The sequence below is a fragment of the Pocillopora damicornis genome, chromosome 2 (assembly GCF_964200805.1).
Source record: "Pocillopora damicornis chromosome 2, jaPocDami1.2, whole genome shotgun sequence".
NCBI classification, from domain to species: domain Eukaryota; kingdom Metazoa; phylum Cnidaria; class Anthozoa; order Scleractinia; family Pocilloporidae; genus Pocillopora; species Pocillopora damicornis.
The window spans coordinates 27,793,798-27,812,171 of NC_142671.1; the positions used below are offsets into that span (position 1 = coordinate 27,793,798).

At 38.2% G+C, this 18,374-nt stretch overlaps 1 long non-coding RNA gene and 1 pseudogene across 2 annotated transcripts; both read right to left on the reverse strand.

Moving 5' to 3' along the window:
* Positions 1–624: 624 nt before the first annotated feature.
* On the reverse strand, positions 625–12,524 carry LOC113682427 (uncharacterized; annotated as a pseudogene). Its single transcript, XR_016182704.1, has 11 exons — positions 12,451–12,524; positions 12,240–12,311; positions 10,579–10,650; positions 6,707–6,778; positions 6,020–6,091; positions 5,157–5,231; positions 3,928–3,999; positions 2,712–3,732; positions 2,220–2,301; positions 1,838–1,876; positions 625–1,088 (listed from the first exon to the last, which is right to left on the reverse strand). The product of XR_016182704.1 is annotated as an uncharacterized LOC113682427 (transcript).
* A 2,255-nt stretch (positions 12,525–14,779) lies between these two features.
* Positions 14,780–17,046, reverse strand: LOC149050622 (uncharacterized). Its single transcript, XR_016184245.1, has 3 exons — positions 16,975–17,046; positions 15,487–15,558; positions 14,780–14,863 (listed from the first exon to the last, which is right to left on the reverse strand). It is a non-coding gene; the product is annotated as an uncharacterized LOC149050622 (long non-coding RNA).
* Positions 17,047–18,374: the final 1,328 nt, after the last annotated feature.

An 18,374-nucleotide genomic window follows, 5' to 3' on the forward strand; every position in this document is an offset into this window, starting at 1 on the left:
GAAAAAAACATGAGGATGAAACTACACGTTGAATTCCTGAAAACGTGCATAGAGGAAGGTATTATTCCGAAAGGATTAACCATTGACTTGCGATCGACGACAGGCCGACAAGATGAAACCTTCCAAAACAAATGGAAAGAAATACTAAGCAATTGCTCACGGCAGCTCGCGGAATGTCTCGTGGAACACTACGAGAGGCAGCTGGCACAAAATATTGTCGTGATAGCCGACACTTTCGAGTCACTTGAGAAGATTAAGGACTGGACGGACAGGGACAAGCAACAAGTAGAACAAGAAATAGAATCAATTATTGACACGAAAGAAAAACAGCTAAAGGAGAAAAAAGAAAAGAAGCTGGAAACTGCCCGTAAGAACAAACAACCGGTGCAAGAGGCAGAACATCAACCACTTGATCGGGGCACTGAAACATATGCAGAAGTAGTCAAGAAACACATTCGTCAGAAACTGACCCCAAATAAGTTAGACCCCACAAGAAGAAAAATACCACTCTACTTGTTGTTGAGTGCCCTGTTGTTTGGATTCCTGGTCGTCTCCTTTCAGCTTTCGCTCAGGTTTTTCATCGGCTTCATTTAGCTCCTGTATTTCTCGTTGCGTCTCACTTACTTATTTGTTTCCCTTTGAATCTGCTTGATGATCTTGTTCAACTTCCTGCTCTGTAGTTGGTTCTTCATGGTCATCTTTTGGTCCTTCGTTTCTTTTAGATTCAACCTGCTGCTGTTCAGTGGGTTCTTCTTGGCCTCGCTCTGGTTCTTCGTCTTGTTCACGTTTAACTTCCTGCTGTTTAGTCGCTTCTTCTGGGCCTTGTTTTCGTTCTTCGTCTTGTTCACGTTCAACTTCCTGCTGTTCAGTCGCTTCTTCTGGGCCTTGTTTTCGTTCTTCGTCTTGTTCACGTTCAACTTGCTGCTGTTCAGTGGCTTCTTCTTTTCCTTGTTCTTGTTCAACCCTCTGGGATTCAAAAGGTTGTTCATTGTCTTCGCCTGATCCTGCATGGTGCTCACCATCTCCTTGTTCTTCTTGCGATTCATCCTCACTATCGTCAGTGCTCCCCACTTCCTCTTGGTTTTGTACTGTGTTCAATAAAATAAACACAAAAGGGAATAAGGTTAAAAAGTGTTTCCTCAGGTGGTTGTAGTTGGCCAAATCGCCAAATTTGTTAAACGAACTATACCGTGCTTTTTGCATTTGGTAACTGCATCGTGTAACTTCTCCGTCCTCAATCAAGCCACAAAGAGATATTCGGAAAGAGTAAAAGTTTTACTCTTTCCGAATATCTCTTTGTGGCTTTGATACCTTATTAAAACCATTATATGAAAACTTTTCACGGTCGATCAAACAAGTAACCTATATTGCCGTGCGTCTGTTCATTCATAGATAACATATGACGACAAAATGTGGTAACATCAAAAATGTGGTGCACTGGACTCAGCCGATCAAGTCTCCGATGTTCTTAGCCCACTTCGATTTTTTATGTGAGTGTTTTATGACAAAAAGCGAAATATTGTTAGTGGTGAAAAAATCTATAAGTCTTCCCTCCACTAAATAATAATTGAGAATCAGTCAAAGTAGGATTAAGCATATTACGTAAACAAAAATTACAGTCATTAAGTTGACTCAAAATGTGGTTGTTTGTAAACTTCAAACTGGAGGCTAAATTACTTTTTACGCGTTTCTTATAGTGGCAAAAAGGTCGAACCGAATTACTTCAAAGTTACAACAATGCTTTTCTTTGGCTTTTCTGTTTTGCTCTTGGTTTTTGAATGCTAGGTATTGCGTTCTGAAATTTGTTTTAGTCTGTGGAGAAGTGAATGGTGCGTACCTTCTTCGATGACTCTCATCTCTATTCCCTGATCTTGAACTGACGGAAAAATACAAGCAAGCGGACAAAACATCAGCAATAACAAATTATTCATTCATGAGGCAACGTCTTTTTTTATCATTTGAGGTTGAGTCAACCTATGTGTTTAAATGAAATACTCAAGCTCACGCGCCACTAAATTCATAGATCTATTTGTTTCTTATTCATATGGGTAAAGAAAAAGTATCTCTTGGCTTACGAGCCGATCTGATTGATTAACCCACGGTATATCTGCTCTTAAACTTGTTTAAAACCTAACTTTATGGCATGAAACCAAAAAATTAAAGAACGAGAAAAATACTCCCCAGAATGATGAAAGATTATTTAAAGTGTCAAAAATTACCTTCAACATCTTGATTTCGGCCGAGTTTTGCCACCAGATAATCCCACAATGGTTGGAGTTTGGCTCTGATGACTCCTCGGACCTTAATACATCGAAACAAAACACGAGGTTATAATCAGTAAATAGTGCTTCCTCACCAGTTTTTAAACCCTTCGAGTCTTTGATTTCCCCAGGAATGCAAACTACGTTTGCACAGCTTTCCAGCCACTCTCAAACCGAGTGCGATACAATGAAAACGTGCACTTTTTACATACAGAAGAGAGTTCTGAGGCCAAGGGATCTCAGAAATGGCGGAAATCAAGTTTACCAGCTGATATAAAATACGGTAAAATTATACAAAGTGAGACACTTCTTGGCGGTTCGTGTTTCACTTATTTATTCTTGTCGAATTTAGATGTGATCTGTGATCTGAGAGACATGATATAAGTGCAAAATTTAACTTATTGGCTGAATATATACTTTTCCAACCGCTCAAGTTGAGAGTACATGTACCTGTGGGGTAGACAAGGTGTAAAGAATGGGATTGATGGCAGAGTTAACCGGCAGAACAAAGACTGCGATCCAAACTGCCAGGTCACCAGGTGTACGGAAGGATTTTTCCAAGAGAGACCTCATTCCAATCGCCACAATAGGCATTCAGCAGACACAGTCGGTAAGAACAATGAAGAACACTCTTTTGGCGAGCGAGGCCTCCCTCCTTAGATCGGCTGCCCTTGCCTTGGCTTTCATTCTCCTCTCTCTTTCGGTCCCTTGCTTAGCCATGCGCCTGTTTGATGCGCAGGACTTATAGATTATCATCGCATATGCCACAACGACAAAGAGCACAAGGGTAAAGTTTAAACCCACAAACATGGCAACAGAGTACTCCCAGCCCGACGGCTTATCTGTGGAAAGCTGCAATGGCAGACATACAACTGATCTGCCATAAAACTGATGACCTTTCTGGCGACTACCGAAGTAGTCGAAGCCCACCGTGGGAATAAATGCAATTATGCCACCAACAATCCAGATAAGGAAGCACAAAAGGTGCGTAACCTTAAGTGTAAGGGACTTTCCCCGATAGGGGAACAGAACATTCTTCATCCGGTCGGCGGAGAGCAAACAAATCGTCATTACAGACACCTCACTTGACAACACGGCAATGGCACCTGTTATCTGACATGTCAAACTTGAACGCCAGTAATAGTCATGCAAATAATACTCCCCTGCCCAAATGGCATCCACCACACCTATAGTTAGGAGGTAGACACCCATAAGTCCATCGGACCCAGCCAAATGTATCAACATGATGGACTGTATCTTGTTTTTCTTCTTCGTCTCCCTAAACACCAACCGCCACACAATGACAAACACAGCACCAACCAACGACATAATTCCAATCACCCAGAGGCACTCCCTGGGAGCTCGATTTCTGAACAAAGTTTCACAACTGGCGAAGCTGTCGACATAAGCAAAGTCGCAATCTGCATCCTGCTTCGTCAAATGGCAACACATCAGGTTGGTGTCTACAGTCCTACGGTTCATAAAAAGAGTTCAGATAAACAACAAAAGGGAAAAAAAAAAGACAAATTTGATCCCTCACAGGATCTAAATTTGTAAGAAAATGAAAGTGTAATAATAATAAAGTAAGCGCAGTATAACTGAGCACCGACAAATGAAATTTTTCAATTTTAAACTCCTCGCGTGGAGAAAATTCCACTTGACTTACGCAGTTATTAGATTCTTCATGTTTGTAAAGAAACCCTCTGGTAGTTCTCGCATTTCGTTGTAATGGAGGTACCTGCAAATTAAAGGAAAGGAATTCAGGCAAACTTTGCTCGCTAATTCTTGATAACATCGACATCTTTAGCCTATTAATCACAACCATTACAAATTCCTGAAATGTTATTGGTGCATCCGCAGCTTCATTTTTCACTAATCATTCTGTAAAGTTGTAATAGGACAGTTTAATCGGACAGTTGGCTGCAATCAGAAACCTGTAATCGGACAGTTGAAGCAGCCAATCGTACTAAGTCCACTCAGCTAATCCACCCATCACAGAAATGATCAAAATAATCACAGCAACAACCACTCATCCAAGGGAAAAATGGGGGATTTCCAAAATGGAGGAATTTTTAACTAAAGACATTGTCTCCACTGGAGATATTTGTTTTAAGTGCTTTTTTTTTCGGAAATTCAAATGGTTATGATGAATTGGTAACAGGACTTATTTTCGTCCAATTCTGTCCTTAATCATACTCGTGATTAACAAATCGGACTCTCGCCTCGCGGTCGTCCGATTTTGCTGATCACTTGTATGATTACAGACCGAATTGGACTCCACTCAGTCCTATTACCGTTATGTATTAATCAGTTTTTCGGCTCTCTCTTGTTCCTTTTCCTGCCCAATTCTCAACAACTATTCGATAGAAAACTAAAACAGAAGACGAGCAATTTGTCATTGAGTGTGTAAGATATACTTACACAGGCTATGCCAAAGTGACTTTATTTGTTATACTGATATGCTTTTAATACTGCAATGAGTATCTGATGCACTCATTTCGAATTTAGGATGGGTCGCTCATTACATAGAGGGTACTTTATGCGAAGGGACCCTTCCTTAAGTTTTTCCCAAACTTTTTCTTGTGACCAGATATGATCGTCCCAAGGAGTATAACATTTGGGCGTAAATAAAAGTATAAACTGTGTATTAGTGAACAAAGCCGATCCTAACTTCTAGTATATCAGTGGTAGTATGTATGTGAAAATCGTTTACTCCAATTTCCCTGCCTAAGCAATTCGGCCAGTGGTATGATCACTTGTCCATCCTTTAAAATGGGGGAGGGGCGCTTATCCGTGAGTTTACGGCACGTGAAGGTCGCACCAACAATATCTGTTTCCCTTGAACTCGAAGTAGTATGAACACACCTGGAATATTACCAGTTTACTCATACTCACAGGAATCGAATACTTGGTGCGACATCTTTGAATTGTTCGTTGCTAACGGTACGGATATTGTTGAAATAAAAGCTCCTACAGAACGATGAAACAATGAAAAGCGTAGAGCGTCAACTGACAAGCATTAAAGCGTAAATTAAAACAACACTGGACAGAAAATTAGCCAAGAATGGAAGGCAATATTTTCCATTTGTTCAAAATGTTCTGCAACGAGAAAAGAACCTCACCGTGCATTAGACAGTGGGCCATACAATAATGTCACATAAGTATTTTTACGAATTTTCACATTACCGAGAGCTTCTTCAAAGTTACAGTTAAGTTATCAAGAATGAAAAAAAACATTCTCTAATTAGGTTCCAGATCTATTTCTATCCGCGTGGTCGATGCCGATTTAAATAACCCCATGAATATTGTCATACCTATCCTCAAGAGGTTTTCGCGGTCGAAGTCTTTATAAACTCAGTGTTTGAATCTGGAAGGGGATACCTTAGCAGGATTTTGTTTTTGGTGGTTAAAGAGACCTGGTGTTTCCCAAGGTTTTGTCTGATTTGCCTTTTGGTAGTTCTCTCTACCTCTAGTAAATATGATCTCTTAGTCAGCCTGTTTTCACTTTCACTATCGTAAATATTTCGTCGTCCATCACACATGGTTTTGATCATAAGGTATGATCTGTCCTCGGGGGTAGAAGATTGTCCATGTTTTTGGTGTGCAGCTTTGTGGGTCTCTTGATCTACCCGAGCGGAGTTTGTCTTAGATAACGGAGATTCCTAACATTGCTATGATTGCATCTTCACCAGGCCCTTACTAATTTTACAATACCTCGTTACCGTTAATAAGAGGATAGTTTAGAGACAGATACTTACATAGACATCATGTTTTTCATGCCTTTAAAAACTTCATGTGGCAGGTAGTCAATATTGTTTTCGTAAACAGCCCTAGAACAACATAGAGGGCACATCATTATTATCAGATATGTAAAAAAATTTAGAGGTAAGCACGTATTTACACAAACTTCCTTCTTATCTTCATTGATTATTAAATGCCCTCTGCCTACGATATCTTCAAAGCTATCCGATATTGAAAACATAATAAAAAGGTGAAAAAAAAAAACTCACAGCCAGGGATGCGTAAAAGTTACACTGATATGCAGTTTGCGGTTACCTTGCTGAAAATGTCAAAACTTAGCGCATGCTTATATTTGGACTTCTATAAAAAGTATTGTTTCACTGATCTGTTGATTTTTTTCGGGGGTGAGGGAGAGAATTGCTACATCTCTAATTCTCTTCTTTTCCTGTCTTTTTCTGAAGAAATCCGAGGTGGAAGTTACTATCTTGGACGGATGACAAAGAATCTTTTTCAGAATTCTGCTTGGGTTTCTGAGGTTCATCCAATCAAAGTACACTAGCTTCAAAATTTAGCGAAACTTTGGGCAAAAGTGGTGGGAGGAGGAAAGAAAGGTCTATTCGCCCTACTGAGTTGGTTAAGTACATATTTGGTCAAGAATAGTTACTTGTGCAGTCAGATATGATTTCCATCGAATATTTACTTACAGTTCTTCCAGTTTGGACAGGCCTTGGAACTGATCAGGTGACAGGTGTACGAGGCTGTTGTTATACAGGTATCTACACAATAAAATGCAACAGACGCTCGGTATAATTACAGAGTCTTTGATGGGGGAGGTATTATTGACCTTAATGATATTTGGCAGCACAGAAGTGACTGCGAAACTTATCGATTCTTAAGTAACCTTGACTCAGCATAATCTTTTGAGGACCTCTAGAATAATTTAGTCCCGAACCCTGTCTCATATTACAGAAACTGTTTCATCCTTAATTAAAGTCAGTCGAGTTAAACATGCTTATTATGGAAACCTCCTTCGAAAGCGTATTAGCGCCTTGGTATTCGGCAAACTGTTCTACTGCTCATCAGTGTGCTCCAACACTTCCTGAAAAAACATTCCATAAATGTATTTGGACCAAAACGTTGACGCGTGCATCGTGACAAGAACAAATAAGTTCCATCGTGTTACGCCCTCACCAAAAGGATTGTGCTGGCCACCAGGTAAACAATGGTTAAACCATGGTAAAGCTACTGTGACATTTAAATGAATCATCGGACGTGCGCCCATTTACTTTTGCAACCGAGTAATTGCTCGTATTTCTTGTCGCACCACTCGGAATTCTAAGCTTTTAATTTGAACATCTCTTTTCTGGAACATCTGGAAAAGCTTCCAGAAAAATGTAACTGAAAAACTGGAATTCATAGATCCTGTGTTTTCATTTAAATCCCAATTAACTCAATATTGACGAAATCGTTTTGAAAGCCGCTAAAGAATTTTAAAACATTTTTTTTTTCATTTTTCAATAAAATTAACAATCGATCGTTAAAGTTTAATTTGGGTTAATCATCAATCATCAGCGATCATTTCTAGCATATGGTCCTTAGAAAGTCCCAAGGGGAGGGTGCTGTTAAAGTATTGTAGGGGATGTGTTGTATTATATTTTGTTCTATCACCTTAAACATTTGAACTCTGGTAATTCTTAGTTGATGGCATCTCTTTCCAAAGTGGATGTTTATTTTTAACTTTTTACTCAATTAACTTCCTTAAACAAACTTTTAAGTCATAAGAAGATGCCAGAGAAATAGTCCGTATCCAAGCTGATTCTTTGTTTTTGGCCAACGCTACCTTTAATTAATGCTCATTATACAAGACACCTACTGAGCCAGTTATATCACAAACGTGAACCACTTACAATATTTTTAACTCGGAGAGGTTTTTGAACCTTGGTAAGCGCTGAAGTTTGTTACTGGAGAGTAAGCTGTGAGCGATATATAAAATGAAAAAAAGTCAGTTGAAATAGAATTTGAGATTCTTAGAAAGGTTCTTGTTCTCTCCGAATGGGCATGAAATAAAACCCAATTGGTTCTGGCAAAGCTATTTTGAAGACTTACAAAGTTCTACCTATTTTTGCTTAGTACATAAACTGTTTACTCCTGATCCTGAGAATTTAGGCCAAAGGTACCATTTCCACATTCACTGTAACATGGGTGTTTTCATATAATGACATCACTTTTCAATACTAATGCACCAAACTATAATAAGTCACTTACATCACAAATCAATCTTAACAGAGTTCCCTGGTTACACAGCAAAAAAATTATAGTCACAAGTCTCGTGAAGCAAAAGGCTGTGTGAGACAATTGAATTTAATATTGACCTCTTTTATTTTAGTTGTTCTCGATGACCAACTCCACCAAAGTTAACATTATATAAAGCCAGTTGAGCTGATGGAGTTTATTTTGATACGCTTCACGTTTCTAGAATGGTCATAATTCATTAATTTACTTAAAGCTCTATGGAAAACTGTACATTATAATTTGCTTTGCTGTGAAGTTTCTACTGAATGCCACTTACAGCTTTTCCATTCGGGTAAGGTTGCCAAAAACATCCATGGGCAGATGCTGAATTTCGTTGTTTGACAAATCCCTTAGAGTATTTATTGAGGTAAAGAGTTAGCTAGCTTTTCAAGAACATAAATTTTATTTGGAAAATAGGCTAGGCCTGCCCCTTAAACGTTTCTCTTAGGAGCCCGACAGGAGCCAAACCGGATAACGAACAATAAATACCAGTTTTTTTTTACCAAATCAGGAAAAGTTTTTCTGTCTGTCTTTAAAAACATCAAATATAATTAAGAATCTCTAGTATGAAACAACTGGACTCAACGGACATATTTATTACATGCTTAAAGCTGACAGACCTTTCTGTAAGACAATGATGGCAGAAAGACCTCTCGCATTAATGCGGCATCTATCGCAAAATAACACCTGATTCAGTAATTTATTCCAAATGAAGCCGCATTCCAGGCAGAAATACGCGAGATTTTCAAATAATTTTAAAGGTTTAGGTTTGACCTGCTTTTTTTAAGTACAAAGAAAAGTCCTACGCACAATTCTTTCAGCTTGGTATTTGTGCTAAGTATCCTTCGAGGAAAATTCTGCAACTGATTGTAGGACAAGTCCCTAACATTTGTAGAATGAGATGATAATCAATAAGAAAACAAACAAAAGAAAAAAAGAGTCCCAGATACCAAAAACTAAATTTCCGAGGGATATATATTTTCAAGTTCTTCCCCTGCTGTGTGCAACGACTTTATTTAGAAGACATCGGGAAAGTTATCTTGAGACGAATGTCAACTCAGTCATTTCAATCTTGGATAACTGTTACGGAAAAAATTCTTATCTGATAGAATTTTTTCAGTTGCAGTTCATCAAGTTTTCTATCTAATCATCTAATTAATGAAAAGAGGAACTTATTTTTAAGTGAAATGTATTGGCTTAAACTTGTGAATAGGTCTTCACGTAAGTGTCTATCTCTTGCTTCCGCCCTGTAATTTCTAACTTAAAGAATTCCTCTGAGGAAATAATCACATTTTTCGGTCCAATTTTTCTTCGCTTTTACTTTTTGTAAACAAATCCGCCTTATTCGACAATTCAACACAGTTATGATACGGGCGGGTGTTGTGCGAGTTTCGTAGTACTATTTTCCGAGTTCCGTGAGGGCGAAGAAAAAGCAAGCAATAAACAAAATGTTCGATCGTATTATGTGTTAAACATCGAATAAGGGATTTATCATTCCACTACTGTTTCAATTTCTAGTATTTGGTTTCTGGTTTTCGAAATACATCCTTCGGCCTCATCTGAGCTTGGTATCGATCACATAAGGCCTGAGCGTTAGACAAATACAACACGAGAGAAATCGTCAAAGTGTTACAGTGAACAAATTACAAATTCTGGAGCGCTTGAAAAAAGTCAAGGTGTGGATCGTTCAGTGTGGCCATTTTTTTACTCCGCTTTCCGTCCGTATTTCCCTGTGTAACACTTAGCATATTTCGTGTGCTCCGTTGCCCTAGTATGGGCGGCGCAATTGTAAAATAATTATAATGATCACTTTAAGGGCCATCGCACTATTTTTCAGGCAGTTGCTCGGGTGAATTCAGTTGGATATAATTCGACGTTATTTTGCTGATGCTTAGCTAACTTTGGAAAGTTATTGAAGTCCGTTAATGACGTCAACATGACACGCCTAATGTCATGTGACTCAATAAAAAAAGGCTACGGTTCTTCTTAAGTAAAGGGTAAGAAACTGCTGCGCTTCTTGTGCTTCTTTATTGTTCTTGCAGCATCTGTAACGCCTTGTTGAACAGATGCACAACAAAATGGAATCCATTTGTTAGTGAGAAAGAGGGAAGAGGTAAAAGTCGACGGCTCAGAAATGTTTCTTCTTTTTTTTAACTTGCGGGGATTTAGTCTAGTCTAGTTGGGGGATTTAAAGCAATAGATCGCATACAAACGCAATGCACAAAAAAGAGATGTCCTCATTGCCAAGATTTACGGAAAGATATATCGCAAAATTTTTACTTACAGTTCCTCCAAGGCGAGCAATCCTTGAAGAATTTTTGGAGGCAGCTTCTTCAGTCGATTGCCACTCAACCGCCTACATTACGAAAACGATAAAAAGATCTAAATTGACAAAAGATACACTAAGGGTGAGTTTCAGGGTAACAAATCGGTAATGGAATGTCAATTGATTCTCACATAAAAAAATTGCAAGTGAGACAAAAGCAGAAAGCGAAGACTGAAAATAGAATTTTGTGTTAGACAGGGCATTACTATCTACAATTGCTTAAATCCTGTGAGGATCAGTTTGTCACTCACCATTATTCCTCTTTTTTTTTTTACAGTTATTTAGTTTGAATGCGCCAAGCCTTTGACGATAGTCTGACAACAAGTTTTTATTTGACTCGCTCTCGTTCGGAAACGACCTACCGTCATTGATTAAAAGATTATCTGCTTATAAAGCTAAACCAGCAAACCCTCTCATTAAAGACCGAGATCAAATCTGATGTAATCGGTTTTATTTTAAAAGTTTTTTTTTTGCTTCACTCTTCTACCGTCTTTCTAATTAAGAACGATTCAAAACTAGTATTGCACGCTCTCCTGAACGGGATCTCAAATTTCACATCAAGGCGTGAACTCTACTACAACTCTGAACGGTGTCGTCTTCATCGACCACACAACTCTGGCTTTCACGTAGATCTTTCCATCATAGATTTTACTTTCTCTTCTTTTCACTTCTCCTTCACAAAGTTTAGTTTCTTAGATGTATGTGGTACCTTTCGGCACAATGTGAGGGTATTTCCGAGGTGATACGACACTGTAGTCGACTTCTGACAGAAATATAGTTCGGAAAGATTACGAATGTGTGTAGACCAACCGAGTGCAAGGATTTTTCTGATTATCTAATCGTAATAAAAACCGCCACCATCATCAACTCTATCCCCATTTTTGGTCTCATTTATTAGTTTACTATTAACACAAAGTCTGAATTAGAGCGCAAACTTTTCTTCGTATCCGTCACTCTTAGTTTATGGATGTTATTACAATTTCTCGTCCTTGAATACTATTATCATCATGTCGTACGCGTTAAAGAATGAAAGTGCAAACTATTCTTCCGAAAGAGCGCTGTTCTCCATATGCTTATAGTTCGCGGTCAGCGTCAGCCTCGCTACGGTACTTGCGCGGTTTCTTTTCCAAAATGACTCCGGGAATTAAATAAGTTACTCTTCGGTTTTTGCTTTTAACTCGTTTTTCTAGTCATCTAATGCACCGCAACTAATTTTTGTTAAACGACTTAGTGGTTCCAAAAACCTCCTAGTCAGTCTGAGATAATATTGAATATTGCGCACGTTCATGAAGTAACGTGCCACAAAACACTACTCTCTAAACAAGCAGTGATAATTTAAAGATAGAAGCATTGTGTTAAACACCTTTGTTTGTCCTCTTGATCAGAACCTTTGATAGTTGAGCCTGCAGGTTACAGTGGAATTGTGCCTTTCAAATTATCGAAGTGTGTAACACATTCGAGGTTTCCACGCTGAAATATTTTTCATTTCTTTAGTGCTGGTCATGTTTATATGTGAATAAATGAAAGCTAATTATAACAGGCTATTATGTCAGAGACAAATTAGAGCAAATAACTTGACAAATGTTATTTTATAAGGATGCCAAATCACCAGTACTCACAAATATTTTAACTCATCTTGCCCAGTGAATAGATCTTCAGATAAGTTTTTTAAGTTGTTGTTTCCAAGCCACCTGTAAAACGCATTAAAGTTGAATACCATTAGCATTTGAAAAGACTTTCATTCTCTCTGCTGACTAGAGCCTGCAAGATGCTTAACTATTTGCCTGATGCTTGCACTGCAAACATGCCACTCCTGTTGGGAAAAACTACCGTACAAATGTGCATAAACTCATTGACTGCTTGAACAGCTCTTTTTGTTGTTGAGTCCAGCAGGCCAAGTACATCTACTCTTGTGTTTCTAAGAATCCGCCTCGCAGGATTTAGTTAATTTGGCGATTGACTGGCGGAATTTGCTCAAGTGGATTTACACAAATACTTGCTGTTTGTCAAGTTTATTGGGTGGTTAGTATACATTTACATGTTCACAAAAGGAAGTTCGTAAAGGGTTTGAGTTAAAGAGGGTGAGACTATGAATAAAGGGACGACATAGGAAGAATAATCTGACTAAGTCAGTGTTACGAGTGTCAATGTAGAGCAGGGTTGTTCCTAAACAAAACTCAGGATCATCGGTAACAGCAACAAACTGATTTATTTCCACGTAGTTGACTTCCTGACTTTACAGCACTAAGCTTCTTCACAATTCTCGTTTTTTTCAACGAAACTATCGCTCTTATATACATAAAGTACAAGGATCTAGAAACTTCTCTAAAGAACTAAATTTAGTAAGTTAACACGGTTTCTAAATCTGAGTAATTACAGAAGAAATAGAACGTTCCAGAATGTTCTTATACAAGAAGGTCACGTCTGGATGACTCTGGGTTCTAAAATGTTCTATAGAATGTTCTAGGACTTAACTTAGACAATTTTTCATAACAGTCAGTGAAAGTCAATTTTATTAAGCTTCAGAACAAAATACTTACAGATCATTTAACTTGAAGCCTTTGAATGTATCAGAAGGAAGTGCCTCCAGTTTGTTGAAGTCTAGGGTTCTGCATAAAAGATAAAGTTATTTTCTCGACGGTCCTAAATTGCTCAATTTGGAGGGTTTGAATCTCTTGGGATTCAGCCAAAGATGAAAACAATACGAGTGTTAGCTTTGGAAGGTAGAAATATTTGAACACAAGCGCTCATTTCTTGAGACTAAAAACGCGCAATGTTAAGAAACTAATTACAGTGTTCATTGCTTTGGTAACAAAGAAGATTCATTCCCCTGTATTTAAAATTAACTTGACCATGTTATAGTTCAAGTTTCGCAAACGATTTCTTCGTACACAGATGACACATCAAAATCCAGTGACGCGGTTAATTGTTTTTTCCCGCCCATCAAAATCTTTCGATGCTTTCAGCCTGTCAATCAGCATGCCGGCCTCGCCAAAATTTCTTTTCTTTCCTTAAGTATATCAAAGAAATTCACCAGAACAAAAGGTTCTTATACAGAAAGTAGCATATTTTTAATGGGAAACTTTTAGAAGCAAGTATATTGTTTTTTTGACATATCTTAAGGTTACTTCCTATGTGTTTCGTATCGCCCGTTATCCTCTCCACTGTCCAAAATGCCCACAACTGAGAACTGGGCCCTGATAGACCTTAGTAAACCATTTGCTTATCTCTTATATATGTTTAGACGTCTCGTTTTGTTGATGGATGTACTTAACTAATTTTAACGAGTCGAAATCTCAAAGGTTTTTTCAGGTTGCATAATAAACCATCCAGGGTTACTCTAATTTAGTTTGATTCTTCAACAGAGTGATGAATCTCTGTAACAAATTACGAAACCAAGCGTGAAAAAAATCAATTGAATAACGGAAAGTTGTTGAGACAGTAAAAGTTATTTCAAACTTTGAATGACGGATCAACGTAATTGATATTCGCTTATCAACGTCAAATTTTATTCTTCGCAGAAAGTTTTGAAAGCGTGAAAGTAAATAACGGTCTGAGGCTATGTTGAGCGCACTTCGCTCACTGTCACTTTTGCTGTATAGGGCGATTGACCCTCCCCAAAAACAGAGGCTGGAATTGGAAAGTCATCGCGATTATAAAAGAATCCTTCGTTCCAGCAACTTTTTGGTTCCCAAAGCAAAAAAGACATTCGAATCAAAATGATCTTAATCATTAAGGTCAAAAAAACTTAAAGGCGGCGTAGATTTCCATTTACAAAAGTAGCACCATGAAAATATCAAGAGCCATCGACAACGTTGCAGTCAGACTAAAGAAAAATTTAACCTGACCTGGCCGAACGAGGGTTGGTAGATGTAAAATTTCATATAAACGCTCGGTGAAGTTTTCTCCGCGGGGTGGGGGAAGGGTTGTCTCGTGTACTCGAGACTATATAAATGGGGCCTAAAACACATCTGCTGAAAGAAAAGGTTGTAATACAATAAAATAAAGTATCCTAAATTTCCTATCAAGATTGAGAGTTGATGGTTTTATTTATAGTCCCCGTTATAAAGAAGGATCTGTGGCTTGAATTTTTTTAGACCTTAGATATGGTAGAATTACTAACTCAAGCGGGGAAAGATTCCTAAGCCACAAAACTTACAGGTTTTTAAATTTATGTTCCCACCAATGAGTTTTAGGTAGTTGATCAGAGGAAAAGTTCTTTATGTTGTTGTTGTTCAGGAAACTGCAATGGTGAGAAGGAAACCGTAAGAGTTAAAAAACAAATGGGTTAATCTGATTTACTTTGTACTTTTATTGCTAAGCTGAAGATAACAAGACTTGTAACAAGATCAGACATGTTACTGACCACTTTACTGAGCTATAAGTGCTAGTGATAAGATGAGGCAGGTATTCTCTCTGTCATATTCACTTCTGTTTTTAATATTTTTTTATCTTAATTATTTGCCACTTTATATCCGCATGGAAACGGAAATTTTTTGTACTGATTGCTAGTCAGGTAGAAGGACAGGTTACTGAGCGCAAAAATTTATATGAACTGGACTAGTTTGCGTTGAAATCGTGATTTCGCCCGTGATAAGTATCCAGAAATAATTTGGTATGGTTAGGATAAGATTGCCAATTGTTTTGAAATCTTGGTGATTCAAGATCGCCATTCAGGTATCCATCGCCTATAAGACGACGGAATACATTCATCCGATAGCGAATCACGTCGAAGCAGAAATAAGCAAATTTCTCAAGTGGATAAAGACCACCATCATAACTATCTATATAGGACCTGTAACCTTTCTTTTCTTTCCTTTTTTTTGTTACTTTTCTTTTTTTTTAACTACTATCAGTTTTACTTACAGTTCTGTCAGGTTAACGGTACTGCTAAGTATCCCTCGAGGCAAAAACTGCAACTCATTATAGGACAAGTCCCTAGCAATAAAATAAGCCGGGAGCGAGGTGAATAGAACAAGTCAAAAGTTGCAGTTAACAAAAGTTTTGAAGTAATGGGACAAATGTTCTCAACTAAAATAAGTTTTCAGGTGCTATAAATAGATTTTATGCCCACTATTATGTACATCGACTTTATTTGAACTGTATCAGGAAAATGATCTCGATATGAGTGTCGACTTTGACCTTTCCATCGAAAATTATTGTATTTCTCGTCAAATAAAATTTACTCAACAACACTTTACTGGATTTTAAATCAGACATGGTTTGATGCTACTCTAGTTTGACATTTAATGAATGTCACCGATCGAGAAGTTACAATTCATAGACCCAAAGTTTCGACACTCTTGTCTAGTGCCTTCATCAGAGGTGATCTAATCGCTGCAACAAGACGTCCTTTAATATGCTCACTAATCAGCTACCCCTTTTTTTGACGAGGTGTAAATAGGCGTCAGGTAGAAGCCGCCCTCATCACGATTTAAAGGAGCGTGGGCGGAGTTGATATGCCAGGCTTCCAAACAAAGGCGATGGTGGTAACATCGATTAGTGATGATAATTTTAGACTTATCCCACCCAATTTGTCTTTTTTTGTTTGCGTATGCAATGCACACACCGCTGTTTAGGTTCTACGTGTTATACCTTTATTGCTCCACCCCGGTCCGGTGGTTGGTACTAATAGTCGTGTCCTTTAACTACTTTTGCTTTAGCGCCAAGAGTCACTTGGGTGCCTTTTTTTCCCCAGATGCACCTAATCAAGTTTTTTTTCTTTGCATTTGCCCACACCAAGTCTAGCTTTTTCAAACGTCTAAACGATAATCCTGGCAGCTTTTCACCGAACATCGAACATCCGTTATTCATCTATTTTTTTTAGCGATGTGTTAGGGAAGAGGGCAAAGGTCGAGTTCCTCGCGTGTACTACTCGCACTCGCTCCTCGTTCTAAAACATTATTTTTTTAGTCTCTAAGACCTATTACCAAATAAACTTTCTTTAGTCTTTGCAATTAATTTTCATTTGGACATTCCTGTGACAAATTGCACAGAAACCGAAGAAATTCAATAGAATGAGTAAACGCAGTATTAAATTCCCGTGTGTCTGATCGAATTAAATGTCTCATTTGACTTCAGCTTTTCGTTGGAAAAAAGACAACTTTGTAAACGCCTCTGAGTTTGGTTTGAGGCCAGCCTCTAGTTCTCGTTTGGCGGGTGGTGTAGTTTGTGAAGAGGGGAGGGGTTGAATTAGAAGGTGTTTTCTTGCTCGCCGTGAACCATTTTTTTCTCCACCGGTTACATATTTTCATTTGCAAGTAATGGAATTCTGCGGAAGACTGTTTTATATCCTCCCCTCAATCGCATGAATGTTACAACAGTAAATAAAGATTTATGTTGTTTGGTACTTACAATCTACGGAGGTCTGTAGTCCATTTGAAAACTCCCGGAGGTAAGTTCTTCAACTGATTATTGGACAAGTCCCTGTCAAAAAGACAACATTACATCAGAGAGTTAGATTTTCAATGTTAGATGATGCTTAGAACTATGTAAGACTCTTACGGGAGGAAGTCTTGTTTAAATGTGTTTTAAGCGCCCCACTCGAATAAGCCCCACTCCCCTTCACTCCCCCCGGCCCTAACTCCTTAACCCTCGCTTTCTTGGATAGGAAGAAAACCAATTTCGTAGTAAGCGTTGATAGTTTCTTAATAAGCTTCCCTTCTATTAAGCGCCCTCCTTCCAATAAGCACCACTCCTTTCAGCTGAAATTTTAAGTGAGCGCCCAGGCAATTGTTGGAGAAAATGTGTTGAATAAAGTTGGTTGACAAAGTTTGACGAAAGTTTTTTTCTCAAAAATCAATTGGGACTCGCGGTGCAATGGTGATGGTGAAGATAAAACTCTTCGATACAAATATTACATTCACAAATAATCCAAGACATCTCTGAATTTGTGGAACGACGCAGATTTTTTATGTCATCGTGCAGAATGTGGAACAGCCGGCTTTCGCTCAAATCCTCTCCCCCTCCTCCCTCACCCACGACTATTTTACATTATGTAGCTGTGCGGACGATACGAATAAGGCAAGTTTAAGTTTACCAAAGACTGAATAGTGAATATTTGGATAAACTGAAACTTTTCAGACATTGTTCTTCTGATCTATGTGTACTCCCTTGTATGTTTATCTATAAATAACTATACCCAACGTAAAAAACTGATTCTGATCGGTCCTAGTGAGTTAATTATATCATCATAAATTACTCAGACAAGTTCACCATTACAGTGAAACATGTACGAGCAATCTGCGTCGGAAAGACTTTTGTTCTCCCCGAAGGAAAATATCCGGTTTTTCGGCATTTTGCTTTGAAAATTTTCTCATCGTAAACTTAACTTCGACTTTTTGCATAGCAGTGAAAAAACGGTATCTTAAAAAGGTAATGGGAAAAAAGGCATCTCGACCACATTGAAGAACAAAGAAACCAACTTTTGGTTGGTATGAAGGCGAGAGCGACCCAGCAGTTCAACGAAATAAATTGTGAACATTTTATTATTAAAATACGATGGGACACAAATGTACATATCATAGACCACCAAATATATAGAGACGCCCTCATGATGCCTAGTGTTTGCTCTCACAAAATGTGGAACGTCGACGTATCAACAAGACATTGCAGTGATAAATGCCAACGAGTTAAAAACAGAAGATTTCAGAGCTCTGATGCTGATCGTTGTAAAACTAGGACCAAGCTGGAATGTTTCATTTCAGTTTACTAAGCGTGAAAAAATGTGTCTCAGAAACAGGAAATAAGATGGG